General features: G+C 46.4%; 1 protein-coding gene across 6 annotated transcripts in view; it reads left to right on the top strand.

Annotated features, from left to right (window-relative positions):
• Positions 1 to 11,956: 11,956 nt before the first annotated feature.
• LOC119973902 (tubulin monoglycylase TTLL3-like) overlaps positions 11,957 to 18,129 on the top strand; it is a 92,477-nt gene continuing 86,304 nt past the window's right edge. For 3 of the 6 annotated variants that reach the window (XR_005462418.1, XM_038812507.1, XM_038812502.1), the window contains exon 1: positions 12,047 to 12,135. The gene's annotated coding sequence lies outside the window, so the exon portion shown is untranslated. Of the gene's footprint in view, positions 12,136 to 18,129 lie in introns of all 6 variants that reach the window. The other 3 variants (XM_038812503.1, XM_038812505.1, XM_038812504.1) reach the window with 3 other exon arrangements.

Raw genomic sequence — 18,129 nt, 5'->3', positions numbered from 1 at the left:
CCCCTGAGTAACAAGTATACCGTTTTGGATACTTGTGGGGGGGACGACTTACCAGGGGTAAGCCATGGGGTACGGGTCTCTGGCACGGAGTCTGTCCCTGTTGCTCAGAAGGGAAGGGGGGAAAGGAGTAGAACATTAGTAATTGGGGACTCAATAGTCAGGGGCACAGATAGGAGATTTTGTGGGAGCGAAAGGGACTCACGTTTGGTATGTTGCCTCCCAGGTGCAAGGGTACGTGATGTCTCGGATCGTGTTTTCCGGGTCCTTAAGGGGGAGGGGGAGCAGCCCCAAGTCGTAGTCCACATTGGCACTAACGACATAGGTAGGAAAGGGGACAAGGATGTCAGGCAGGCCTTTAGGGAGCTAGGATGGAAGCTCAGAGCGAGAACAAACAGAGTTGTTATCTCTGGGTTGTTGCCCGTGCCACGTGATAGTGAGATGAGGAATAGGGAGAGAGAGCAATTAAACACGTGGCTACAGGGATGGTGCTGGCGGGAGGGATTCAGATTTCTGGATAACTGGGGCTCCTTCTGGGGAAGGTGGGACCTCTATAGACAGGATGGTCTACATCTGAACCTGAGGGGCACCAATATCCTGGGGGGGAGATTTGTTAGTGCTCTTTGGGGGGGTTTAAACTAATTCAGCAGGGGCATGGGAACCTGGATTGTAATTTTGGGGTACGGGAGATTGAGAGTATAGAGGTCAGGAGCACAAATTTGACTTCGCAGGAGGGTGCCAGTGTTCAGGTAGGTGGTTTGAAGTGTGTCTACTTCAATGCCAGGAGTATACGAAATAAGGTTGGGGAACTGGCAGCATGGGTTGGTACCTGGGACTTCGATGTTGTGGCCATTTCAGAGACATGGATAGAGCAGGGACAGGAATGGTTGTTGCAGGTTCCGGGGTTTAGGTGTTTTAGTAAGGTCAGAGAAGGGGGCAAAAGAGGGGGAGGTGTGGCGCTGCTAGTCAAGGACAGTATTACGGTGGCGGAAAGGATGCTAGATGGGGACTCTTCTTCCGAGATAGTATGGGCTGAGGTTAGAAACAGAAAAGGAGAGGTCACCCTGTTGGGAGTTTTCTATAGGCCACCTAACAGTTCTAGGGATGTAGAGGAAAGGATGGCGAAGATGATTCTGGAAAAGAGCGAAAGTAACAGGGTAGTTGTGATGGGAGACTTTAACTTTCCAAATATTGACTGGAAAAGATATAGTTCGAGTACATTAGATGGGTCGTTCTTTGTACAATGTGTGCAGGAGGGTTTCCTGACACAATATGTTGACAGGCCAACAAGAGGCGAGGCCACATTGGATTTGGTTTTGGGTAATGAACCAGGCCAGGTGTTAGATCTGGAGGTAGGTGAGCACTTTGGAAACAGTGACCACAATTCAGTGACCTTTACGTTAGTGATGGAAAGGGAGAAGTATACCCCGCAGGGCAAGAGTTATAGCTGGGGGAAGGGCAATTATGATGCCATTAGACATGACTTAGGATGTGTAGGTTGGAGAAGTAGGCTGCAAGGGTTGGGCACACTGGATATGTGGAGCTTGTTCAAGGAACAGCTATTGCATGTTCTTGATAAGTACGTACCAGTCAGGCAGGGAGGAAAGGGTCGAGCGAGGGAACCGTGGTTTACCAAAGAAGTGGAATCTCTTGTTAAGAGGAAGAAGGAGGCCTATGTGAAGATGAGGCGTGAAGTTTCAGTTGGGGCGCTTGATAGTTACAAGGAAGTGAGGAAGGATCTAAAGAGAGAGCTGAGACGAGCAAGGAGGAGACATGAGAAGTCTTTGGCAGGTAGGATCAAGGAAAACCCAAAAGCTTTCTATAGGTATGTCAGAAATAAAAGAATGACTAGGGTAAGAGTAGGGCCAGTCAAGGACAGTGGTGGGAAGTTGTGTGTGGAGGCTGAGGAGATAAGCGAGATACTAAATGAATACTTTTCGTCAGTATTCACTCAAGAAAAAGATAATATTGTGGAGGAGAATGCTGAGACCCAGGATATTAGAATAAATGGCATTGAGGTGCGTAGGGAAGAAGTGTTGGCAATTCTGGACAAGGTGAAAATAGATAAGTCCCCGGGGCCTGATGGGATTTATCCTAGGATTCTCTGGGAAGCCAGGGAAGAGATTGCTGAGCCTTTGGCTTTGATTTTTAGGTCATCATTGGCTACAGGAATAGTGCCAGAGGACTGGAGGATAGCAAATGTGGTCCCTTTGTTCAAGAAGGGAATTAGAGATAACCCCGGTAACTATAGGCCGGTGAGCCTAACGTCTGTGGTGGGTAAAGTCTTGGAGAGGATTATAAAAGATACAATTTATAATCATCTAGATAGGAATAATATGATTAGGGATAGTCAGCATGGTTTTGTGAAGGGTAGGTCATGCCTCACAAACCTTATCGAGTTCTTTGAGAAGGTGACTGAACAGGTAGACGAGGGTAGAGCAGTTGATGTGGTGTATATGGATTTCAGTAAAGCGTTTGATAAGGTTCCCCACGGTCGGCTATTGCAGAAAATACGGAGGCTGGGGATTGAGGGTGATTTAGAGATGTGGATCAGAAATTGGCTAGTTGAAAGAAGACAGAGAGTGGTAGTTGATGGGAAATGTTCAGAATGGAGTTCAGTTACGAGTGGCGTACCACAAGGATCTGTTCTGGGGCCGTTGCTGTTTGTCATTTTTATAAATGACCTAGAGGAGGGCGCAGAAGGATGGGTGAGTAAATTTGCAGACGACACTAAAGTCGGTGGAGTTGTAGACAGTGCGGAAGGATGTTGCAGGTTACAGAGGGACATAGATAAGCTGCAGAGCTGGGCTGAGAGGTGGCAAATGGAGTTTAATGTGGAGAAGTGTGAGGTGATTCACTTTGGAAAGAATAACAGGAATGCGGAATATTTGGCTAATGGTAAAATTCTTGGTAGTGTGGATGAGCAGAGGGATCTCGGTGTCCATGTACATAGATCCCTGAAAGTTGCCACCCAGGTTGATAGGGTTGTGAAGAAGGCCTATGGTGTGTTGGCCTTTATTGGTAGAGGGATTGAGTTCCGGAGCCATGAGGTCATGTTGCAGTTGTACAAAACTCTAGTACGGCCACATTTGGAGTATTGCGTACAGTTCTGGTCGCCTCATTATAGGAAGGACGTGGAAGCTTTGGAACGGGTGCAGAGGAGATTTACCAGGATGTTGCCTGGTATGGCGGGAAAATCTTATGAGGAAAGGCTGATGGACTTGAGGTTGTTTTCGTTAGAGAGAAGAAGGTTAAGAGGTGACTTAATAGAGGCATACAAAATGATCAGAGGGTTAGATAGGGTGGACAGTGAGAGCCTTCTCCCGCGGATGGAGGTGGCTAGCACGAGGGGACATAGCCTTAAATTGAGGGGTAATAGATATAGGACAGAGGTCAGAGGTGGGTTTTTTACGCAAAGAGTGGTGAGGCCCTGGAATGCCCTACCTGCAGCAGTAGTGAACTCGCCAACATTGAGGGCATTTAAAATTTTATTGGATAAGCATATGGATGATAAGGGCATAGTGTAGGTTAGATGGCCTTTAGTTTTTTTCCATGTCGGTGCATCATCGAGGGCCGAAGGGCCTGTACTGCGCTGTATCGTTCTATGTTCTATGTAAATTGGTCATTGCCCTAGTACAGCCCTGAGTTTTCTCCCTTAAGTCCATAAGATGTGGACTTGAATCAATATAGCTAAAAGTTTAACTATTGACTACCAGATCTGGTTGCATGTGAAAATTACTGCTGGGTTCTAATGATCTGCTGAATTTACTCAACCTTCCACGATCATGGGGCAGCAGGGTAGCATGGTGGTTAGCATAAATGCTTCACAGCTCCAGGGTCCCAGGTTCGATTCCCGGCTGGGTCACTGTCTGTGTGGAGTCTGCACGTCCTCCCCCTGTGTGCGTGGGTTTCCTCCGGGTGCTCCGGTTTCCTCCCACAGTCCAAAGATGTGTGGGTTAGGTGGATTGGCCATGCTAAATTGCCCGTAGTGTCCTAATAAAAGTAAGGTTAGGGGGGGGGGGGTTGTTGGGTTACGGGTATAGGGTGGATACGGGGGTTTGAGTAGAGTGATCATGGCTCGGCACAACATTGAGGGCCGAAGGGCCTGTTCTGTGCTGTACTGTTCTATGTTCTATCATCTTGTAATGCAAAGATAACCCCCAGCTTCTTTTCTCTACCAAAATCCATCTTTTTAAACCCCCCCCCCCCCCCCCCCCCCTCCCTGCTGCGCTGTTTTCATCACCTTCAACAGCAAGGAGCTCGTGGATGACTGCCATTAAGATTGAGGCCTCTTCCCTCCCACTAGCCTACAGGGCCAAATTTCCTTTCAAGTTCCACCACTAAGCCCTGAACTTGTATTTTTCTTCAGTTTCTCCCCCATCTCCAATCATGCTCTCTCTAAGCACGTTATCCATGAGATCCATCCTTTGCATATTTGACCCTATTCTCACTTAACTACTGACCGACTATTTTTTTCTTTCTGGTTTCCATGATATCCATTATTAATGGTTCTCTCTCGTCAGGTAGTGACCCTTCCAATCTGTCAGTATCACTCCTGTCCTCAAACACCAACCATTGACCACTCTGTCATGCCAAACTACCATCTAATTTCCTCTCAACTCCTTGAATGTGCTGTTGGCTCCCAAGTCCTCACACATTCTTCTTGAAATTCCATGTTTGAATTCCTCTGATCAAGTTTTTGATTCTGGATGGGTATCAAAATGCCTATTAAAGTCACAAAGTGCATTTATGTGACTGACAGTGTAAACTATCCCTCCTCATCCTTCCTGGTCTGTCTGCAACCTTTGACATGGTTGATCACAACATTCTCCACCACTGCCTCTCCACTGTTATCCAGGGACTGCTACCTGGTTCCATCTAATTGTAGCCAAAGGTTCACATTCTTGTCTTTCTGCAACTGCAGTGTTACATCTTGTGCTCCATTAACCCCCTCTTTCTCATATACATGCTGTCTCTCGGTAACATAATTTGGAAATAATGTCAGTTTTCAGATATACCTTAATGATTCCCAGTTCTACCTCATCATCTCTTTCAAACCCTCTACTGTCTATAACTTGTCAGATGCTTGTCCAACATACAGTACTAGATTTTTTTCCCACCAAATTCCACTCCTGAACCACTGACTCCATCTCTCTTCTGGGCAAATGTCTGAGCTTAAATCAGATGGTTTGCAATATCGGTGTCACATTTGACCCCAATATGTGCTTCCAATTACAGGATCTGCCATAACTAAGAACTCTTATTCCCACATCCATAACATTGCCCATCTCTACCCCTGCATCAACACATCTGCTGCTGAAACCCATCTCCGTGCTATTGCAATCAAGAGACTTGCCTGTTGCATCAACCTCCTGGCCAGCCTCCCAGGTTCAACACTGTAGACTTAATCTCATTCAGAACATTGCTGCCGCTGTCCTAACTCTCAGTCCCATTCACCCATTACCCATCTGCTCACTGACCTACATTAATTTCAGTTTAAGCAAAGCATTGATTTAAAAATTCTCATCCCCATTTACAAATCCCTCATGGTCATGCCACTGCCTGTCTTTTTAACCTCCAGATCACAGCCCTCCCCCATTTTCAATCATGCCCTCTCTGGGCTTTCATTATCTGCACTCCTCTAAATCTGGCCTCAAGCTCTCTTGTTTTAATTTGATTCATAACGTTCTTTGTTGCTGACAATGAGTCTGGATGGCTGTGTCACCTGCCTGGTGCCAGGGCTTGCATCAGGGTTGAAGAAGGAACTTAAGGTGGGAGGGGGAGAATCCAGTCATCGTGGCCCATGTAATGCCAACTATATAGGCATAATCAGTATGAGGAACTAGGTACCAAATTAAGAAGCAGAACCTCAAAGGTAACAATCTCTGGATTATTACCTGAGCCATGTGCAAATTGGCATAGGGTGAATAAGATTAGAGAAATGATTGGCTCAAAGACTGGTTCAGGAGAAGTGAGTTCTGGTTTCTGAGGCACCAGCACTGGTATCGGGGAAGGTGGCATGTGTACCATTAGGATGGTTTTCACCTGAACCATGTTAGGACTGGTGTTCTAATGAGCTGGGGAAGTAGAGGGTTTTTAAAAATAAATAGCAAGGGAAAGGGATCAAATTTGGGAAGATGTGGTACATCAAAGCAGAAACAAGTCAAGAGAGAAAGGTATTAATATGGAAAATGATAACAGAATGTGACAGGTTTGTACTCTTTATCCCTTCCTAAGAGTAAATCAGTAGTCAAGTCTAGATGTTACAAAAATAATAAAACTAAAGGCTCTGTACCTGAATGTACACAGCATTTAAAACAAAATAGGTGAACTGACAGCACAAATACAACTAAATAATACAACCTGATAGTCATGACAGAGATTTGGCTGCAGGATGATATAAATTGGGACCTGAGTATTGAAGGGTAGGTACATGGCACTTAAGAAGGTTAGGAAGATCGGAAAAGGTGGATTGTGTCTGTTAATTAATGATAATTAAGAATTAATAATATTAGCATGTTAGTTTTTTAAAAAGATGTAGAAGTGGTTTGGGTAGAGATGAGAAATGATAAAGGCAAAAGGTACAGGCCCCCCTAACAGTAACCACATAGTAAGATAGAGTATAAAGGAAGAGATCATGGGAGCTTGTCAGAAAGGTACATCGATAATCATGGGGATTTTTTTCATCTATGCATAGACTTGAACAATCAGATGGGCAAAGGTACTTTGATGAGGAATTCCTGGAATGTTTTTGGGATAGTTTCTTATAATAGCATTTCTTGAACCAACCAGAGAGCAAGGCTATATTAGACCTGGTATTGTGCAACGAGGTAGGATTAATAGTGACCTCATAGTGAAGTTTGCGCTTTGTAGCAGCAATCATAAAATGACTGAATTTTACAGTAGGTCCAGAATTAGTATTTTAAACTTAAATAAGGGTAATTATCTGGGCATGAAAGCAGAGCTCACGAAAGTGAACTAGAAAATTAGAACATACAGTTCAGAAGGAGGCCATTCAGCCCATCAAGTCTGCACCAACTGCCCTCACTTCCACCTGACCCCCCCCCCCCCCCCCCCCCCCCCCCAAACCCAATAACCCCTCCTAATATTTTTGGCACTAAGGGCAATTTCAGCATAGCCAATCCACTTAATGTGCACGTCTTTGGACTGTGGAAGGAAACCGGAGCACCCAGAGGAAACCCACGCAGACACTGGGAGAACGTGCAGACTCCGCACAGACTTCCCCAGCAGGGAATTGAACCTGGAACCCTGGTGCTGTGAAGCTACAGTGCTAACCGCAATGCTGCCTCATTAGGTTAATGAAAAGATGAATAGAGATGCAGTGCAGACATTTAAGGGGCTATCTCAAAATATACAGAATAGATACATTGCAATGAGAAAGAAAAAATTGAGGGGAGGATCAACCATCCATGGTTAACTAAAAAGTTAAAGATCGTATCAAACTTAAACAAAAGGCATATAATTGCGCATAGACTGGTGGCAGATCAAAAATTTTGACAGAATATAAAAAATAGCAAAGAATGACTAAAAGATTGATCAGGAGGGAAAAACTAGAGTACAAGGGAAAGCTAGCAGGAAAATGAAAACAGTATGAGTTTCCATAGATATTTTAAAAAGAATAAAGTGAATGTTGGTCCTACAAAAAGTGAGTTTGGGGAATTAATAATGGGAAATAAGGAGATGGCAGATGAATTGGATGGATCTTTACCTCAGGGTATACAAATAATATCCCGAAATAGCTGTACATCAGAAAATGGAAGGGAGGGAGGAACTCCAGAAAATTACAATCGCCACGGAAATTGAGTAAATTGTTGCTACTGCAGGCTGAAAAAATCCCCTGATCCTGATGGACAATGTCCTACGGTTTTAATCAGTGAGTGAGATAGTTGATGCATTGGTTTTAACTTTCCAAAATTCAGAGAATGTTCCATTAGATTGGAAAATAGCGAATATAACTCCTTTGTTCAAAAAGAGAGGGACAGAAAAAAGGAAACTGCAGGTCAGTTAGCTTAATGCCTGTCATAATGAAATTGTTAAAAGCTATTATTAAAGATGTTATAACAGAAAATTTAGAAAAAATTCAAGATAACCAGGCACAGCCATAATAGTTTTGTAAGTAGGAAATCATGCCTGACCAATTTATCGGAGGTCTTTGTAAAAGTAACATGTGCTGTGGATAATGGGGAACAAGTGGGTGTACTCTACCTAGATTTCCAGAAGGCATTTGATAAGGTGCTATGTCAAAGGTTATTGCAGAAATTAAAAGCTTGTGATATAGGGGGTAACATATTGGCATAGCTAGAAGATTGACTAGCTAACCGGAAACCAAGAGTAGGCTTAAATAGGCCATTTTCTGGTTGGTAAGATGTAACGAGTGGTATACCACAGTTTTCAGTGCTGGGGCCTCAACTGTTTACAATTCATACAAATGACTTAGATGAAGGGACCAACGGTATCGTCGCTAAATTTGCTGACGACACAAAGATAGGCAAGAAAGTAAAAGTGGACATAAGGCTGTTCCGGTATCAGGTTAGGTGGACTGGCCATGCTAAATTGTCCATTAGTGTCCAAAAGGTCAGGTGGGTTACTGGGTTATGGAGATAGGGTGGAAGCATAGGCTTAAGTAGGGTGCTCTTTCCAAGAGCCAGTGCAGACTCGATGAGCTGAAAGGTCTCCTTCTGCACTGTAAATTCTATGATTCTATACAAAGGAATATAGACAGGTTACGTGAGTGGGCAAAGACCTGGCAAATGGAGTGTAATATGGGAAAATATGAAATTATTCATTTTGGAGGGAGAATAAAGAAGCATATTATCTAAATGGTGAGAGATTGCAGAGCTCTGAGATGCAGAGGGATCTTGGTGTCCTAGTTCATGAGTCACAAAACTTAGCATGCAGGTACAACAAGTAATTAGGAAAGCTAATCGAATGTTGTGGTTTATTATGAGGGGAATTGAATATAAAAGGAAGGATTTTATGCTTAAGTTATACAGGGCATTGGTGAGACCACAGGAGTTCTGCGTACAGTACTGGTCTCTTTATTTAAGGAAGGATCCAAATGTGTTGGAAGCAGTTCAGAGAGTTTGCTAGATTAACACCTGGAATAGGGGTGTTGTCATATGAAGCAACTTTGGACAAGCTGGGGTTGCATCTGCTGGAGTTTAGAAGAGTAAGAGGCGAATTGACTGAAACATATAAGATCCTGAGGGGTCTTGACAGGATGTGGAAATAATGTTTCCTCTTGTGGGAAATCTAGAACTAGAGGTCACTGTTTAAAAGTAAGAGGTCACCCATTAAAGACAGCTGAGGAAATGTTTTTTCTCTCAGTAGGTTGAGTCTTTGGAACTCTTGCTGCAAGGGTGGTGGAAGCAGAATCTTTGAATATTTTTAATAATAATCTTTATTAGTGTCACAAGTAGGCTTACATTAACACTGCAATGAAGTTACTGTGAAAATCACCTAGTTGCCACACTCTGGCGCCTGTTCGGGTACACTTAGGGAAAATTCAGAATGTCGAATTCACCTAACAAGCACGTTTTTCAGGACTTGTGGGAGGAAACCGGAGCACCCGGAGGAAACCCACACAGACACGGGGAGAGCGTGAAGACTCCGCATAGTGACCCAATCTGGGAATCGAACCCGCTGCCGCTGTGAGGCAACAGTGCTAACCACTGTGCTACCATGCCATCCATAAGACAGAGATAGATAAATTCTTGGCAGGCAAGGGGGTGAAGGATTATCAGGATAGGTGGGAATGTGGAGTTGAGGTTAAATTCAGTTCAGCCTGGGCGGCACAGTGGTGAGCACTGCTGCCTCATGGCACTGAGGACCCAAGTTCGATCCCGTCCCCGGGTCACTGTCTGTGTGGAGTTTGCACATTCTCCCGATGTCTGCTTGGGTCTCACCCAACCCTAAGATGTGTAAGACAGGTGATTGGTCACGTTAAATTGCCTCTTAATTGGATTTTTTTAAAAATCAAGTCAGCCATGATCTTATTGAATTGTGGAGCAGGCTCAAGGAGCCAAGTGACCTACTCCTGCTCCTAATTTGTATTTATGTATGTTCATATGTATGTAATCACTCCACCATTGGTGGCCATATATTCAACAGTCTTGTTACTATGAAATTCTCTCCCTAAGCATTTTCACCTCTCTATCCTGCTATTCTCCATTAAGAAACTCCTTACAAACCTCTCTAACCAAGTTGTTGGTCACATTCCCTAAAATCTCCTAATGTGGCTTAATGTTATATTTTGTTTTATAAAGCACCTGTGAAGTTGTTTGGGACATCTAATTGAATTAAAGTTGCTATATTAATACAAATTGTATTGCACCGATGCTTTTACGATATTGACATACAGAAAATAAGTGCAGTAGTTAATTAGAAAACAAAGCAATTCATTGGCCAAGATATCCTATATGCTTCCAAGAGAAGTTAAGATAGAGCAATAATGGTATTATAAAGTATAGCAAAAGGCTATTTGTCTCATTGCATCTGTGCCAGCTATTTGAAAGAGCTATCCAATGCATCCCATCCCTTTATTCTTTAGATACAGCCCTGCAAATTTCTCCTTTTTAAACATATGTTCAATTCCCTTTTGAAAATTACTATTGAATTTGCCTCCACCATCTTTTCAGGCCATGCATTCAAGATCATAACTCACTGCACAGCAGATATTTTCCTAACTTCACTGCTAAATTTAATTTCCTTGGTTACAGTGCTGGCTTGCGTAAAATAGCATATACTCATCAGCTGTCCGTGGAATACATGGCGATATATGCAGACTTGGTAAGGTATCCGTGTAATTTACATTGTTTCCCCCATTTAATAACAGGGTTGTGGATCTCAATTTTAAAATTTGTCTGCGGGAGTCTCACCATTGATAGCAACACTGCCAAACCTACTGGCTTTCTTTTATATCCCCACCCTTGTTTGCTGTAACTACTGTATCCTGGCAATACCAAAACCAATAATCTTCCATTGTATTTTTTGTGTGTAATCCAGTTGTATCCACATCGCACCCATGTGTGAATGCTTGCCTTCATTTGATGGGCTTCATCACAACATATGGTGGAATGCCGACAGCTCAAATGAAGAATCCCTTCCTTGTCTGTTCCCTTCCCAGATAGTGGTCGTACAGTCTGCTCCGTGTGTGTTCCCAGCCTTTCCTCTTTATGCTTCAAATTTCCAGCGATTAAATTTTTGTTTGTCGGGACAATAATAATAACCTTTATTAGTGTCGCAAGTAGGCTTACATCAATACTGCAATGAAGTTACTGTGAAAATCACCGAGTCATCACGCTACAGCACCTGTTCGGGTACACTGAGGGAGAATTCAGAATGTCCAATTCACCTAACAAGCACGTTTTTCAGGACTTGTGGTAGGAAACCCGAGCACCCGGAGGAAACCCACCCAGGTACGAGTAGAATGTGCAGACTCCACGTAGACAGCCGGGAATCGTAGCCGTGTCCCTGGCGCTGTGAAGCAACAGTGCTAACCACTGTGCCACCCTGCTGCCCATAATTGCCTGGGTTGGAGCTGGGAGAGAAGGAGGGGGAGCAGGTTTTGCAATGGTGAGACACCTACCTTCCCCTCCAACTAGCCTGTGTGACTCAAGAGCGAACTCAAAAAAGGAAGGGGGAGGGGGGGGGGGGGGGTGGTGGTGGTCGCTGAGACTGTCGTGTGAGCGAAGGTTTTCTCCTCCTCTAGTGGCAATTGCCAAGCAGGGAGTCTGTCAGAGCGGGTTCCACCGGACCATTAAAGCAGAAAGAGCCACTGCGTCCGACGGGAGGCACCAGCCGGTAGATCAGCGCGGGGAAAGCGGAAGGTTGAAGTTGAAGGGCGGCGGGTCTTTGACGTGAACAATGCCGCGGTTCCGGGGTGACGCTGACCGACCGCTCCGCTGTTCGGCCGGCGGCAGGCCTGAACAAAGATGGCGGCTGACGTCGGGCGACCGTCCCCATGGCAACCGTAAACAGACAACCTCCGCGCCGACGCAGTGTACGGCAGGCTGCAGGACGGTCCAGAGGGAGCCCCAGGTAAGCTGTGGGCGGGGAGGTGGGGTCAGAACCGCCAGAGAGGGCAAAGAGCCACAACGAGACCCCCCGCCAGGAAGAGTGAGTACCGGAGGGGAAGGGAGGGGGGGGGAGAGATCAGAAACGGTGGCTGTGGTGGGGAGCTTGCATCAACAACACAAGATGTGCAAACAAAGTACAATACAGCACAGGAACAGTCCCTTCGGCCCTCCAAGCCTGTACCGGTCATGATACCACCCTTGGCCAAAACCCTCAGCACTTCCTTGTGCTGTATCCCTCTATACCCATCCTATCCATGTATTTGAACGCCATTAATGTATCTGCTTCCAACAACCTCCCCTGGCAACGCATTCCAGGCACTCACCACCCTCTGCGCAAACCTGCCTCACACATCTCCTCTAAACCTTACCCCATGTGCCTTAAACCTATGCCTCCTGGTGACTGTCCCCTCCCACCCTGGGAAAGAGTGCCTGCCCATCCACTCTATCCATCGCACCTCATAATCTTGTAGACCACTATCAAGTCGCCCCTCAACCTCCGGCGTTCAAATGAAAACAGTCAGGGTCTATTCAGCCTATCCCCATAACTAACAGCCTCCAGACCAGGCAACATCTTGGTAAATCTCTTCTGCACCCTCTTAGCTGTAGTTAATCCACACCTCTCCAAACAAAAGGCTTGGCAACTATGCATGGCAGTGGAAACACAAGTGGGGGCTGCTGCATGCATTCTAGATAACAAGTGGTGAGCCTATTTGGTAACAGTTCAGTGGTCAATCACTGTCTTAAATGTAGCCGACCTGCTTTGCAAACATCGGCCGGGATTCTCCCCTACCTGGCGGGGCCAAGCCCTAACCTTGAGGGCCTAGGCATGCGCCGGAATGGTCGGTACCCCACTGACTGATGGGAAAGGCCTTTGGCGCCACGCCAGCCGGGGCCAAAGGGACTTCGCCAGCCGGCAGAAGTCCGCGAATGCACCGGAGCGACAGCGGCTGCTGACGTCATCCCCGCACATGCGCAGGGGAGGGGGTCACTTCAGCACCTGCCATCCTGAAGGCTATGGCGAACACAAAAGGAAAAGAGTGCCCTCACAGCACAGGCCCGTCCGCCGATCGGTGGGCTACGATCGCAGGCCAGGCCACTGTGGGGGCACCCCCCCCCCGAGCCAGATCACCCCGCGGCCCCCCACCAGGACCCCGGAGCCCGCTCACGCCACCTGGTCCCGCTGGTAAGGTAGGTGGTTTGTTTCCCGCCGGCGGGACCGGCATGACAGCAGTGGGACTTCGGCCCATCGCGGGCTGGAGAATCGCCGGGGGGGGGGGGGGGGGGGGGGAGCGCTGACAGGTGCGGCGCGATTCCCACCCCCGCCAAATCTCTGATGTCGGAGACGGCGGGGGCGGGATTCACGCCGGCCCCCGGTGATTTTCCGACCCGGCGGGGGGGGGGGGGGGGGGGGGGGGGGTCAGAGAATCCCGCCCATGGTGTCGCATTCAATCCTGAGATGAGTTTCAGACCTCAGACTTGCATCATCGCTAAGACTGCCTGTTTTCCCCCCTCTGACTTTGCTCCTATCTCAGCTCATCTCCTCCTGAAACCCTCCATTCATGCCTCTGTTGCTTCCAGCCTGGAATATTCCAACACACTACTGGCTGGTTCCCCCTGTGTAAACCTCATCCACAACTTTGCTGCCCTTGTCTTAATTCACATTGATCAACACTGTGCTCACTGACCTGCATTGACAAGTCAAGTAATGTCTTGATTTTAACATTCTTATCTGCTTTCAAACCCCTCCAGGGCTTTTCACCCACCATCCACCACACCCCCTTATCTCTGGAGACTCCTCCAGCCTCACATCCCTCATAGATATCTGTACTTTTCTAACTGCCCTCTTCAGTATCCCAATTTTAACCATCATAATTTATAACTGTGCCTTCAATTGCCTGGGTTCTAAGTTCAGGAATGCTCTCTCTCCATACTTTTCCATTTCTGTACTTGATTTGCTCCTTTTAAGAGACTTCTTAAAACTGGCTTCTTTGACCAAATTTTAGTTATCTCCTCTAATATCTCACTTTGTGATTCAACGTCATATTTTGTTTTATAATACTGCTGTTAAATATCTGGGGACATCTTATTATGTTAGTAGATATGAACAAAGTCTCACACCTCCGAGGACCTGGGTTCGATCCCGGCCCCAGATCACTGTATGTGTGGAGTTTGCACTTTCTCCCTGTGTGTGTGAGGGTCTCACCCCCACAACCCAAAAAGGTATGCAGGGTAGGTGAATTGGTCATGCTAAATTGCCTCCCAATTGAAAAAAAAAGCAGGTATTCTTAATTTATTTTTTAAAAATGAACATACGAACAAGGAAGAGGAAGGAGTCGGCTACTCAGCCCTTTGAGCCTGCTCCGCCATTCAATAAGATCATGGCTGATCTGACTATAATTTCCCGCCTACCTCGGTAACCTTTCACCTCCCCCCCCCCCCCCCTTGTTTAGCACAAATCTATCTACCTCTACCTTAAAAACATTCAAAGGGCGGAATTCTCCGAGTCTGCCTGTAGCAGGTTTAGTGGTGGACAGGGCAGGCACAGAGAATCTGGCAATGGCCAAAAGTTGGAAATCCAGTGGCGTAAAATTACATAGCAATTTTCCCAATGATGGGTCGGTCATCCCGCTGGCAGGTAGCATGAATGCTCATTGAAGCAGCTGCCTGTCAGTGTCACATCAGGCCTTCCAACCTTATGAAATGAAATGAAATGAAAATCGCTTATTGCCACGAGTAGGCTTCAATGAAGTTACTGTGAAAAGCCCTAGTCGCCACATTCCGGTGCCTGTCCGGGGAGGCTGGTACGGGAATCGAACCGTGCTGCTGGCCTGCTTGGTCTGCTTTAAAAGCCAGCGAATTAGCCCAGTGAGCTAAACCAGCCCCTGTCATGGCAGTGGAAAATCATGTCTGCATCAAATCTGATTACTAAAAATTGCCATGCACAAGACAGTCCTCAGTGTGGCAAGAGGCTTTGAGGTGAGTGGCACAAAGCAATCTGCCCCAGTGCTGTGCAGTACACCACTCTGCTGGGGCAGACTCAATCTCCATGCCAAGCTGATCTTCATGGAAAACACCATGCTGCTGGACCTATGGACCCTCCTGTGTCACCATCTCAGTTCAGTACTGCACCTGGGTTGGGGAGTACAGTGCCACACATCATTGTCTATCTGGACAGCATTGTATTGTGGGACTCTTGCAACCACCACAACAAACAAAAGTCCAAAGTTCAACTGGGGGTGGAGTGCAAGGTGAGGAGGAATGGGCATGGCCTGACAAGACAAAGGGGGCATTGTGGAAGGAGGACTGTGCAAGGAGGAGAGACAGTAGAGGGAGGGCTCATGATGGCGGGCAAGGTGTTGAAGAAGACAAACAACAGAAGGTCGAGGGAAGATGGACCCCAACAAGCAGCACGGTAGCATGGTGGTTAGCATCAATGCTTCACAGCTCCAGGGTCCCAGGTTCGGTTCCCGGCTGGGTCACTGTCTGTGCGGAGTCTGCATGTCCTCCCCGTGTGTGCGTGGGTTTCCTCCGGGTGCTCCGGTTTCCTCCCACAGTCCAAAGATGTTGGGTGGATTGGATTGGATTGGATTAGGTGGATTGGCCATGCTAAATTGCCCGTAGTGTCCTAAAAAGTAAGGTTAGGGGGGGGTTGTTGGGTTACGGGTATAGGGTGGATTTGATCATTGTTCGGCACAACATCGAGGGCCGAAGGGCCTGTTCTGTGCTGTACTGTTCTATAAGCCTGCATGAAAATCTCAAGGACATGGGGGGAGTGGGGGGGGTAAAGGAATACCACAAGGGGATGGGTGAAGGCAGTGGGTAGAGGTCCAAAGGGGGCAGGTAATGGGCTTGGGGGGAAGGTGGTGGAATCGAGAAACAAGTTTCTTCTTAAGGCTGCTAGCCTTTTCCTCTGGATTGCTGACATCCTGCATGGTCTGGTGAAGACAGGTGGGCTGAAGAGAGTGTCCTGGTCTGGTATTTAAATATGGCGCTGGGACCTTCAAACCCATCAGCTAAGGGCGGGTGGACAAATCAGTTGCCGGCCCACCAGGAGAATCAGAAGGGAACTCACCTGTGTATAATTAATGAGGTTCCAAGTGCAAAATCTGCCGTGGGTTCCCGCCATTGTGATTGGTGGGTCAGGCACCACTGGAGCCCGCCACCGCACTTAGTTTCAAAATGAGAGAATCCTGCCCAAAGACTCTGCTTCCATTGCCTTTTGAGGAAGGGAGTTCCAAACACTCACTATTCTCTGAGGGGAAAAAAAATTCTTCTAATCTCTGTTTTAAATGGACAACCCCTTATTTTTCAATAGTGATCCCTAGATTCTCCCACAAGATAAAACATTCACTCCACATTAACCCTGTTAAGACCCTCAGTATCCTAGATGTTTCAATCAAGACACTTCTTGCTCTTCTAAAAGTGCTATGTGAGTATACATTGTTGTAGCGGTGATTAAGAATTATTGGGCTAGTTAAGATTAGTCACATTTACCACTTTAATGATTAAAAATAAGATAATGTTCCTGAAACCAATTAATTTGATACAATGTGTTGGTGGCAGTAACAGCTAAAAGGGTAAAGATGAGCATATTTTTCAGTCTCTTCTAGTCAGACTGGCCCTCAAATGCAAATGTGCCTTTTTAATTCGAAAATACTTTCTCCCAATGCCAAAAATACAAAACAAAAGCTAGGACCATAATTCTGCAAAGATAGAAAGTTTCCAAAATTGAATTCATTACACAAAATGCAGTTTTGGGGGGGGGGGGGGGGGGGGGGGGGGAGGGAGGGGAGGGGAGAGAAAAGCTGGTACCAGTAAAATACATGTTGAAACTATGGGTTTACTAATATCCTCACGGAAGTAATCCAACTCTTCTTACCTGGACTGGTCCATCCGTTTCTACACTAATATACAGTGAATGGTAGAACCCTCAAGAGTATTGACAGTCAGAGAGATCTAGGTGTACAGGTCCACAGGTCACTGAAAGGGGCAACACAGATGGAGAAGGTAGTCAAGAAGGCATACAGCATGCTTTCCTTCATTGGCCGGGGCATTGAGTATAAAAGTTGGCAAGTCATGTTGCAGCTGTATAGAAGAGATATATATGTGTGTGTATATATATATATATATATATATACATATATGTATAGCTATGAAGAGAGGTTGATTAAATTTGGTTTGTTCTCACTGGAACGATGGAGGTTGAGTGGCGACTTGATAGAGGTCTACAAAATTATGAGGGGCATAGACAGAGTGGATAGTCAGAGACTTTTTCCCAGGGTAGAGGGGTCAATTACTAAGGGGCATATAGGTTTAAGGTGCGAGGGGCAAGGTTTAGAGGAGATGCACGAAGCACATTTTTTACACAGTGGGTAGTGGGTGTCCGAAGGGCCTGTTCCTGTGCTGTACTTTTCTTTGCTCTTTGTTCTTTTCTTAATGTGGACTGAACGTCCTATTGAAGTGATCGAGCAAGCAGTTCAGTTTTTATAAATACCAGCTACAATTTCACAGTTCCTATACTGGGACAAAATACACAATGTAATTATTTTTCTTTAATTTCAGGAAATTACTCTTTAACTTCACATTATTAAAATTTTATATTTAATTTCATGGGTTTGTTAGCCTCATATGGAACTCTAGTATATGGGGGGGTTCGCCAATAATGGGGCTATGTCCCCATTCCAGCGTGGAAACGCGGGCGAATCACTCTGGACTTTCCTGAAGGAAATCCAGAGTGATTCCCCTACCTGGAGGGGGCTGGCAGGGCCCCGGAGTAGTCCCCGCAGCTCTGGCTGCCGATATGGGGCCCTGCACTTCTGGTCGGGACCCACACCGCGCACCGGCACCAAAAAGATAGGCCCCCCCCCTGAGATCGTCTGTGAGGCCCTCCCCTGGTGAAGGATCTCCCCGCCCCCCACCAGGGCGGCCGTGGACTGAGTCCGCAGCTGCCACGCCGAGTCCCCAACAGGTAGGACCATGAGAGAACCACGCCGGCGGGAACTCGGCCAGTTACACTTGGAGAATCACCGCAGGG

This window comes from Scyliorhinus canicula, chromosome 11, assembly GCF_902713615.1.
Source record: "Scyliorhinus canicula chromosome 11, sScyCan1.1, whole genome shotgun sequence".
Taxonomy (NCBI): Eukaryota; Metazoa; Chordata; class Chondrichthyes; order Carcharhiniformes; family Scyliorhinidae; genus Scyliorhinus; species Scyliorhinus canicula.
The sequence above is the reverse complement of the archived record's forward strand: the minus strand, read 5'-3'. Positions and strand labels throughout refer to the sequence as shown.